The sequence below is a fragment of the Myripristis murdjan genome, chromosome 14, assembly GCF_902150065.1.
Source record: "Myripristis murdjan chromosome 14, fMyrMur1.1, whole genome shotgun sequence".
Lineage (NCBI taxonomy): Eukaryota > Metazoa > Chordata > Actinopteri > Holocentriformes > Holocentridae > Myripristis > Myripristis murdjan.
The window spans coordinates 2,264,400-2,276,348 of NC_043993.1; the positions used below are offsets into that span (position 1 = coordinate 2,264,400).

General features: G+C 41.5%; 1 long non-coding RNA gene across 1 annotated transcript; it reads left to right on the plus strand.

Annotated features, from left to right (window-relative positions):
• Positions 1–1,570: 1,570 nt before the first annotated feature.
• Positions 1,571–2,304, plus strand: LOC115371160 (uncharacterized). Its single transcript, XR_003929337.1, has 3 exons — positions 1,571–1,613; positions 1,713–1,771; positions 1,846–2,304. It is a non-coding gene; the product is annotated as an uncharacterized LOC115371160 (long non-coding RNA).
• The last annotated feature ends 9,645 nt before the right edge of the window (positions 2,305–11,949 follow it).

Sequence of the window (11,949 nt, forward strand, 5' to 3'; positions counted from 1 at the left end):
TGTGATGTAAATGTGTTTGTATGTGAGAGAAGAAAAAGATCATTGCCAGTTTGTGTGCATATAGAATTTGTCTGGAGAAAGCCTGCACATTTGAATCACACTTTTTTTTTTTTTTTTTTTTTTTTTTTTTTAACTGCTGAAGTATCAGCCTTTAGCCTGGCACTTCACAAAACAGAGACTGAATGATTTAATCTGTTTGGGAAAGGTGTGGCAGCAATGAAAAATGTAAATTACATAGCAGGAGATTGTATCTGCCATCTGACAAATGAATCATATGTCACTATCATTAAACCTTTATTTATACAGGGAGGGTCCATTGAGAGCAAGCTCGCTTTTGCAAGGACGCCCTGAAGGTAGCACATATATAAGTATTATAAAATATAAAAAACAATAGAAGATATACATAAGACACATGAGATAAAAACATACAGTATAAAAACAATAAAACGCAAGAAAGCACACCAAAGCAATAAAAACATAAAACATTAAAACACCAAATCAATAAAAACAATAAAACAATTCAATGAAAACACATGCATTCACACTGCTCCATGTTTAAATCGATTAAAAGGGACTTCCACTTGTGCAGAGCTAGAATTTGAAAGCTAGTTTCCTGATCTCAGCTCTAACACAATGATGTAGTCCATAACAGATAAAGAGGTTGACAGAAAAATTTGCTTTGTTTAATTCCCGGTAAGACATGCCTTATTTCTCTAAAAGACTGCCACTTTAAAGACTTAGTCAGTTCAAGGTTTTTGAAGCGCAGCATGTCATCAACCCAGAACCCAAAGTGTTTGTAGGAGGACACGCTTTCAACTGGTGTCCCATTAAGATTAGTAATATCTACTTCTGTGGTACTGTTGTGCTGTTTGCGACTTTTTCACCTCATTCGTTTCAAAACTTTGTGAGTAAAAGTGGGCCTAAAATGGAATGCCTTTGTTAACACTCAGAAAGCTGGACCATAGTCATCAAGCCACCGAAAGTTCTTTAGAGGCAGTGAGTCGCGCCGGATGCCCAAAATCTGCATAAAGTAGCTTAGACCTCAGCTTTATGCAAATGAGGAAACGCCAACGTGATGCTCTGTCTCTCAAAACGCAATGCAACGCTGCCAGAATGCGTCACGCTGTGGCCTACATAAACAATGAACAGGAAGAGTGGAAATGACTGATCCTGTGGACACGTATCACTAGATAAATCAATAAAAAGAGCGACACAATCCTGCTTTCAGTGCTGCAGTCACAGCTCTATGGCCAGGTCTAAAACCTGATTGCCAAGTTAAAAATTTTCTTACCTGATCACTTACAATTTTCTCTAATACTTAACGCTCAACATGATAATATAGGAATTGGTCAATAATTATGTAGCTCTTTGGACTGACCACCTTTATGTAAAGGTAGGCTATCAAAAATTTCCTGACAAATTTCAGGGATGATTTCTGTATGTGGTGACCCTAACCCAGTGGTGCAGGAGGGTAGTGCACCCTGAGCCTGACTCCTCCCTTGTCTCAGCCCCTTCAATCAGAGTCAGGAATTAAAAGGCACCTGTGAGCCTCTGCTCTTTCTCTGCCTGCCTCATGCCCTGTCCCTGCTGTGGCTGCACGTTGTTTGCACTAGGTACGTGTCCAACTGTTGTTTTTTGGTGGTTCCTTACCCGTATTGTCACCTCCAGCCTAGTGTAATGTGTGTGTGTGTGTGTGTGTGTTGGCTGTCTAGGGTCAAGGGTTTCCCTCCTGCTCTCCTGCCATCCCATTTAATATCTAGGCCTCAAGGTGGTGAGTAGGGTTCCTCCTCATCCATTCAGGGAATGGTAAAGGGCCAAATTAACTGTGGTTTCCCCCTCTTTTAGGTCCTCCTGCCCCATTGACTACTGCTGCTTTGCCCACTTGCCTTTTAGACTTATTTTCTTTTTTTTCCCTTTCATTTATGGTTTTCTTTTGCCTTAGTTTATCAGTTTGCCCTTTGTTATGCCCAGGTGTTTATTTGCCCATTTAGTTAACAGCTGGGATACCTGGTTATCTGTCTTGAGTTGTGTTTTGTGAGTTTTCTTTATTTCAGGAGTGGAGTGCCATATTGCTGAGGGGCTAGGCACTTGTGGTGAGGTCCCTGCACTTTTTGCGTGTGAGTAGTTGCACTGGGACACCATAGACTGCACCATTGTCTTGTGTGAGGTTTGCTGTGTTCACTGGTGAATAGCGGTAGCACCCCTAGGCACCCCTCCGTGTAGTCTGCCTCTCACAAGCGGCCTCTACTCCTTTTTCTATTTAGTTTCACTTAAGTTGGGCTGTGTTTTAGCTTTTGTAATTGCCTTTTTTTTTTAGAATTTATATTCAGACCTTTTTAGTATTAAATGTAATAAAGTAATTTATAAATGGCTATAGTTGTGCTGTTTTTACTATTTTTTTCCTTTTCTGCAGCTCTAGCCCCTGCTGTTTGATTTTGATTATTTTTGCTTATCTTTAATAAAATTTATTTCAATTGTCAATACTTGCCTCTGCCTCCTAATTGGGAACGAACCTGTGTCCTTTTAGTATTTCCTGGGGTGAAACTCCCCAGGTGGCGTTGTCTGGCTTTCCATTTTTCCTCATAGCAATATTAACTTCTAATAACTTCAATCTACCCTCCTACACTCCGCCACATGTATAAAAATATAAGTTAATATAAGTTAAAATCTTAAATCTAAAAATTTAAGTTAAGTAATCAACAAAGGAATCAATTAATCAATTTTATTACGATTTGTAGTTTGAGAGCACTAAAGCTGAACACACAGGGATTTGTGCATGTCACTCTTCTGACCACGTACAACATGCCTTAAGGTGACATCAGCAGCAACAGCAGACAAGATGGCCATGATTTGTTTGGAAGAATTCACAGGCTCTAATGCCAGCCTATTGCATGAGCAAATGTTGCAGAACATCTCATTTGCAGAGCTACTGAATCAGATCTTGCATCAAAATAGCACACTCACACTTGGCTTTGCTTTTAGAGCCTCACACTGTCTCATGCGCCACACTCGCATGTGCTGAACGGCTGAAATGCATTGTGGATGTCGATGAATGCTTATGTGGACCTGCAGCCTTCCTCTGGGGATGGTGTGAGGCGGCTCTTAGTTTTATCTACAGCCTCAGCTTGGGATAGTCGGCCAGCCGGTTCCCAAATTGATCTGTTTGCTACCATCCAGAATAGGGAGAGTCATTATGGTTATTAAGGATTGTGTGTCTTCCAGAGAGGTTTCGGTCTTTGTCCGTCACAGCTGATTCCAGGCCTCAACACAGCAGGCTGGATGAGGCGGGCTGTTGATTATCTTCCATTCAACAGTTGTTATTATAGACCAACAGTGGTTACTGTCACCCCACCCCCAACTCCTCTTTTCAGTCTTGTAATACTCATTTAATCACCCGTCTATTCTGAGGACAGGACTCCAACACAATGGCTGTTGATGCTTTACCAGAGAGGATTTGAAAACACAATGAAGCATGGTGGGCAGAAATGAGAGAGAGCAATGTGTGTGAGTGCGTGCATGCTTGAGTGTGTGTGTGTGCATGTGTGTATGTGTGGAGAGCCAGATATTAGAAATTTTATAGACCAAATAAAATGAGTCAAATAATTATTGTCTTTATCACACCTTTCGCTCCCTCCAGAGATTACTCATAATCTAACAATACGGTTAATGCTATCACTCATGTCACTAGATGGATTATAACCCACGACTGTAAACAGATCTGTAATGAAAGTCATTTAGACGGTGAAATGAAGTAGAGGGTGTGCTTGTGTGTGTATGTGTGTGTGCAGTACGAGACATCTGGTACATTTTACCTTCATCAAGAGATAGGTAGATAGGTAGATAGGTATACTTAATTGATCCCAGACTGGGAAATTCTAGGGTGAAACTTCTAGCAGGAGGTTATGCCATCAACCAGCCTGCTAAAAATGATGTTTCCATAGGGAGACCGGGGACAGTTGCAACACTTTTTACATTTCTCCCTGTTACTCCGGGACTGCTTGGACTAGATCAACCAAATTTTTATATATTTAACCTTCAACTGTCTACTAACTCCCCATACCATTTAAAGTTGGTTGCATAAAACATGTTGTTCACAATATGCATTTGAATGACTCAAGTCAGATGTTGCAACCGTCCCCGCAACACTAAGGTAGCAAGATGTTATAAATATAGGGCATTTCACCAATATTTCAGTTTTTTGTTTCAATGAGCATACTATTAAGATATGTATTATTTTACAATAATATAAAAGCAATTTCAATCTTTTTGACGAATAACAGCTTTTTGTTACAGATGCAATTTAATCTCTTGATATTTCAATTTTGAAATGAGACCATTTAAAATGCAGTAAACCTTTAAATAACATGTTGTTCACAACTGTAACTGTTTTAAAAACAATACATAGGCATTTCAACCATTTCAAATTAAAAAATAACAGCTTAAATGTTAACTTTATAGAAACTCCCCCCTATGAAAAATGCATATGTGGAAATGAACAATGATGAACAATGAACAATGCCTAACAACTAAAGCTCGCTCTTAACATTTCTGCTGGCCCTTGAAAAGCTTTGTGGGGGTGGGGGTGTCACAAACTCGGATTCACAGTTGTGTCTGACACCTCTGTCTGACACCCTCTTCCTCACTCATGGCATACTGAAAACAAACATAATATAATTTAGAATGATGAAAAACATGTATACCACCTTAAAATGAGATGTTATGATAAAAAAAATGTACCACATAATGTTAAAACATATTATTGTGTGGTCTTTTTGTATAACTGCTAAGCTTGGTGCAGTGTTGCATCGACTGGCAGCCATGACAGAACAGCATGTGCTAGCTACACAGACAGCCACTGAGCAATGCAAACCATATCAGCTCAAAGACAACATAAACACGTTGCAAACAAAATAAAAATTGGATTAATTCACATAACATATTGATATAGTATCACTACAAAAGTGTTTGTGATGAAAATTACTTTCATACCTCAAAAACACATTTTTCCAAATAAATGAAGAAAACTGCCTCCTGCTTTGTCTTCAGCCTTCTTGCTGAGTTGAGGATCTTACTGAGCATGTGCAGTGTTAGTGTCATCACTCTAGCTTGTTTCTGATTGGCTGAACCAGCTCTGTTGCAACCGTCTACCCATGTTGCAACTGTCCCCGGTCTCCCCTACAACTCAAATGCATTCCTTAATTACACTACTCACAAAAAGTTAGGGATATTTGGCTTTCGGGTGAAATTTACGGAAAATGTAAAAAGTTCACACTACAGTGATATTATATCATGAAAGTAGGGCATTTAAGTAGAAGCATGCACTGGTGATTTCCTCATCTCAAACAATTTCTTGAAACAAAAGCCAACAACAGTGGTGGATATACCACAACAAAAAATGTCAATGTCTCAATAACTTGTCATGTGCCCTTGAGCATCAATTACAGCTTGACAACAATGTCTCATGCTGTTCACAAGTCGACTTATTGTCTGCTGAGGCATGGCATCTCACTCTTCTTGAAGGGCGGCCCTCAGGACATTGAGGTTCTGGGGTACAGAGCTCCGAGCCTCTACACGGCGACTCAGCTGATCCCATAGGTTTTCTATGGGATGCAGGTCTGGAGAAAGTGCAGGCCACTCCATCTGAGGTACCCCAGTCTCCAGCAGCCGTTCCCTAATGATACAACCTCGATGAGCTGGAGCATTGTCGTCCATGAAGATGAAATTAGGCCTGTGTTGGTCATGCAGGGGCACAATGACTGGATTAATGATGTTATTCAGGTAGTATGGGCTTGTCACTGTACCATTCACAAAGTGTAGGGCAGTTCTGTACTGACTAGACACACCTGCCCACACAGTAACACCACCACCACCAAAGGCTCGTCTAGTGACAACAGTGGCTGATGCATAGCGCTCTCCTTGACGTCTCCAACATCGTTGGCGGCCATCATTTCTGCTCAACATGAATCGGCTTTCATCAGAGAACAGCACTGAGGCCCACTGGTCCCTCGTCCAGCGTAAATGCTCCCTGGCCCATGCAAGACGATGACACCTGTGCCTGGTGGTGTGGTCAGGTACCCTTGCAGGTCGTCTAGCACGCAGACCATACTGATGTAAACGGTTTCGAATGGTCTGACGTGACACTTGGGTGCCTCTCACCTCCCTTAAACGTGCCTGGATTTGAGTGGCATTCATCATCCGGTTCCGCAGGGCACTGTTCACAATGAAGCGGTCATCAGTGTGGGATGTGGCCAAAGGACGACCACTTCTATGCCTTTCTGTGACTCTTCCAGTCTCTTTGTATCTCTGTTGCAACCTGCTGATGACACTCTGTGGCACTCTAAGCTCAGTGGCCACTTCCGTCTGAGAACATCCTGTTTGAAGCCTCGCAATGGCGAGGTGCTGCTGATCAATTGTTAGGTGTCGTCTTGGTCTCATGATGTCAAAATGTGAACAGCATGATGAGGAGGACTGTTTAAATACCAATTCTAATTGAACCAGGAAATTTATTGGTCGATTCATGGATCAAACACCTGATGTGAATTTTGCCGTTAAACTCCTTGTTAGAGAACAGCAACTTGTGCAAAAAGTACTGAAACATTGAACAGTTGGACATGTGCATTCAAAAGTTTACAGAAGGTCACATTAAGTTCACCTGTAAAGGTTATAATGCATTTTAGGTTCATCCTGAAATTTCACCCGAAAGCCGAATATCCCTAACTTTTTGTGAGTAGTGTATGTATAGGGGCAAAAATATTTCATCATGGATTACGTTCATTTCTGACTTATCACAAATACATTTGTAATCACTAATCTAAACTGCATTGTCAATTACATTTCAAGGGAAACTTATTTATGTTGCAGATTACATTTGTTTAGTCGTTTTTTTAAGTATTCTAATAAGCTGGTCATGACAGAGTAAAAATCCAAATGAAGTTTTCAGTGCATTTATCTGATTGGATATCTATTAGTCAACAGCTGGACGGGCCTCAGGCTGGTGGGTTTGGGTGGCTCCACAGCTGACCTGCACATCACCGGTCCTCACATTTATGTTTTACAGCTAGCCAGACCCTGTGACTGCTAGCCAGTTTGTCAATGAGTCTGCTAGTGGGTTAACTGGCAAACGAGCTAATCAACTAATGACCAGTCTATCAGCCACCTAGTCAGTTCGAATCCCCAGACTGGGGAAATGTGACTGCACTGAATGTATGGAGCTGTAACTTAATGTCTACATATATATGACATGTTTGTGTGTGCCACCTGGCCAAGTCCTGCTGCTGGGTATCTGTTGGTGTGTGTGTGTGTGTTGTGTGGTGTTTGTGTGTATACACAGCTTTTGTTCTGACACTGTGGAAATATGCATGTGTTTATCACTGACTCTCCCTTACTATCTGTTTGTTCATCCCTATGTATGTTGACTCGTCACTGTGTGCGTGTGTGTGTGTGTGTGTGTGTGTGTGTGTGTGTGTGTGTGTGTTTGTCAGACCTGGCCGGTTTCTGGGGTGCGATAAAGGGCCAGCTGCCACCTCAGTTCTCTGCCATATGGAGCCAGACCAAGGCTGCTGCTGGATGGAGAGATTACAGAATAAGAGACTGATAACTGAGAGCCAGAGGGTTGAACCACAAACTACTGTTACTACAGAGAGAGAGAGAGAGAGAGAGAGAAATAGATGGAGGGAAGAGGGAAGAAGGAAGAAAGCGATATCAGAGCCATGGCCAGAGAAGACCCAGAGAGTGAAGCTCAGAGACAGAGAGCAGGAGAGCGAGGTGGCTTGGGGCTCCTGGCTTTAGCGGTGTCACATTCTGTCCTTTATTACTCTCTGTCTGCTCGACATCACCGGCTCAGATCACTTTCAAGGCCTTTAAACAACAAGCTGCTGCACAACACACCTGAATCCTGACGGGCACTGAGGAAAGAAGGTGTGTTTCTGACTCAGCTTTAGTATTGAAAACCTGCTTTCCCAATCCTCAGCTGATGGAAAAACTGGGGGTTGTGATTGCTTACCATGAACCTTTGAGTGAGCCTCAGTGAGCTGGGCTGTGTACTCTTCTAGCTCCCCTGTGTGTTGTTGTGGGGAAAACAGTACCGAGGTGTTCCAAAGAAGCCAAAGGAAGGTTGGTGCCCTTGGCTGATCGAAGATGTGTTTGCAGGAGTAAATAAATAAATAAATAAAAATACCAGCCTAGGCAAGACTTGATGAAGCTGGGCCAGCACCGCAGCTTGAATCACTGAAACTGAATGAGATCTACTCTGCTACTGATTGTTCATAGCATGCATATTTGTGTGCAAATGCAACAACGCAAAATTCCAGCTGAGCGTGGCGCAGAGGTGACATAGCTCACCTTCCATGGTCACTTTTCACTGAACTGGCTCTCTGCAGCTCGCTCCCCTCCCGTCATAAAGCTCTGTGAGCAGTTGGTAATTTTACACCAAGTAGTAGTAACACTGTTTTTAATGAGTGTTTGTTTAGCTTGGCTCTGCCTTCAACATCCGTGTAGTCCCTCCAGCACCTGGACTCCCCAGGTAACTTCACCAGGATCCTTTTAGTGGATTTTAGCTCCGCCTTCAACTCCCTACAGAAACACCTGCTGATCCAGAAGTTACACCATCTCAACAGTCTTATTTCAAGTCAAAAATGTCTTATTTCTAGTCAAAATATCTAATTAGACTTAAAATAAGACATGATCACCTCAGAAGTAAATTGTTTTTAGACAATTTTCACTTGTTTCAAGTGAAATTTCACTTGAAATAAGTGAAAATTTGCTTGTTTCATTGGCAAAATTTGCCAGTGGAAAAAGTGAAAATTCACTTGAAAGAAGTGAAAATTAGCTAGAAACAAGAAACAAATTTTGCCAGTGAAACAAGCAAATTTTCACTTGTTTCAAGCAAATTTTCACTTGAAACAAGAGACAGTTGTCTAAAAACAAGTTACTTCTGAGGTGATCATGTCTTATTTTAAGTGTAATGAGATATTTTGACTAGAAATAAGACATTTTTGACTTGAAATAAGACAAATAATCTTGGTATGATTTTGAATTTTTGCAGTGGACACAGTCGCCCATTTCACCAAGTGGTGCACGGACAACCATCTCCAAATCAACGTCAATAAAACAAAGGAACTACTGTTCAGCCCCACCTCACCCCAGCACCCCACCATCATAAACACCAAAACAGCAGAGATAGTGGACACTTTCAAATATCTGGGAATAACTCTGGACAATAAACTCACCTTTGATCAGCACACCACGGACATTCAAAAAAGCAGCTCAGCTCAACGCAAACTCAAAGGACTATATGTCGCACCCCACCTCCTGTTGTTACTTTACCAGAGCATCATTCAACCCATCCTCCTGTACTGTTCCACATGTTTCTTCACCATGCTTTCTGTCACCTTACGGGCCAAACTCACACGCATCACAAACACAGCTGCCAAAATCATTGGTCTCCCCACACACAACCTCACAGAACTAAACAATAAGTCCATATCCCGCCTAGCAAACACTATAGCACAGGACATTTCCCACCCACTGCACCAATTCATCACCCCACTACCCTCAGGGCGCAGGTACAGGACAATCAAGTTCAGGAGGGCTCACCTCGGGAAAAGCTTAATCCCCGCAGCCATAGCTGCCCTGAACGGCAAGCCACGCTGATCTGTCTGTCTACCACTGCTGTGTGTTGCTATTGCTGAACTGCTATATATGCACTGTTAGGTATGTACTGTTATGTTGGTATCGTTATGTGGTATTGGCATTGTATTTTGCTGAAATATGTGTAGGGGAGCCACTTTTTTCAGTGTAGGGGAGAGTGAGGTAATTTGTGCCAAGGGGCAAGTAGTGCCACCCCTGTTATCTAGAAAACCATAGAAGAAGTAGGTCATGTGACCACATATTTTTGAAGAGGCATCCATTTCACTCATCCTCCAAAGAAGGGAGACACATGGCTTGAGAGGAAAGCACATTTAAGTTCAAAAAACCTTTTTTTGCCCTCCAAAGTAAAATTTCTATGATCAAGGTTTTTTGATTGCTGTGTTTGAACAATTATAGAAAATATAGCATAATGTTAACTCAAAACAGCTGGGGGATGCATTTTTTTTTTTCAAAATGGTGGGCTTGGGGTAATTTGTGCCTGGGGGGCCTGGGGTAAATTGTGCCAGTGGAACAACTTGTGATTATATACTATACATTACTTTATTGTATTTTCTTGTTATTGTACATTGTCTTCTTACCTTTGATCACTAAAACTACTCAGATTCAGATGAAGATGATTTGCAGGTGCTCATTTTGGAATTTTTATTTTGTTCTGGGTATGTGTTCATGTGGCGCTAGGCCTCGTTATAGAAAAGTGGCCTGTGATCTTGTTAAAATAAGAAATAAATGTTAAATAATTTTGTGTTGAATTTGCTTTGCTTTTATATAGCATTATCATTTGTGAGATTAAAATGATCTGTTTTACTTCAATTATCAATGGCACAATTTACCCCAGTGTATTCTCTCAAATGGCACAATTTACCCTGCACCGGGGGCAAGTTGTGCCACAAAACCACTTTTTTTTTTTTTTTGAAAGCTATATTTCTCAAACAGTTTATATAAGATCCAAAGTGATTGTTCCCAGGGATGCACAACATCTTAAACTATATGTGCATATTTTAGTTGGAGGCATTACTGTAATCCCCTCGCTTTAAGTAGGCACTTTAAGTAAAAATTGGCACTATTTACCCCACTCTCCCCTATAGTCAGTCTTAGTGACTGTGTGGACTGAAAAAATTTGTCAAAGTTTCTAAAGTTGCTTCCCAAACCATGGTGGTAGCTGACAACCTGACATGGAGGCTGAGTACTGCTGACCTTAGCCAAGGGACATGTCTGAGGAAGAGGAGGGGGATTTTTCTTACTGGTTTTGACATGGCTGTCACAATGTTTTTTTTATTCATAACTTTGGATCCAAGGGCAATTTAGACAAAATTACTGGAAAAATTATGTTAAAATGCTACATATTTTGCAGGCTTCATAGTGTTCCACATTTTTACACAATGAGTAGCATGTGGTAGATTGCTGATTGCTGTACAGAAGAGAAAACCTGGGATTCTGGTCAACAGAACAGAAATAGTACAGAGAGAGCAATAAACAACACACTAACACAGCTACTGTAATATGGTGCATAACGGTAGCCTACTGTGCAGGTAGAGCAAGACATTACATTCAGTGTAGTGAGTTGAAAAATTGTATGGATCCATTTTGGAAGAAGATCTCCACATGAGCTTGCTTCATTCAATACCTGCAAAAGCACTTGTTTAATCCTGCTGCACTAAAAGACACTGCTTTGCTTCAAATTGGGCCCACTGTGGAAAAATGGCTGAGTGAGTAGTCACAGGTTTAATGGACTGAACATGGACTTACTGAGAGTTACTGGATCAGAGAATTGAGCGCCTGCCATTTTCTGACTGATGTTAACTGATGTATGAAAATGTGCATTTAGCTGATGGAAACGTAAAAGCGATGTGCCGCTGACCTTCAGTTTCCTGACAGCTACAGCTCAGCGGTGTTTCCTTTCTGCCTGTAATTCCCAGAGGAGCTGAGGGTGTCACGCGGCTGTTATGTGCTTCACTGTGAACGTGTCCAAAGCCGAGTGGCAGCTCATCAGATGAGACGGCGTGAGGTTTAAAAAGCAAAGTGTGAAGACTCATAGTTTCCCAGATTACATGTCTTGCTCTGTTCGTGCTTGTAGGGCTTCCCATTTACCAGCCACATTTACACAATATGAGACAAAATGTTTTTTCCTTGTTTTAAAAAAGTAATGTATCCATCTTGCTTCGGTGTCTCATCCATTTATTCTGTGTCTTCCTATCTTGAAGTCCCTGAAGAGCTTTAAGTGTCAGGATCGGCACTGTTGTTTCTGTCATGCGCTCCCCTCTGCTTGTTCCCTCTCTCTCTCTCTCTCTCTCTCTCTCTCTC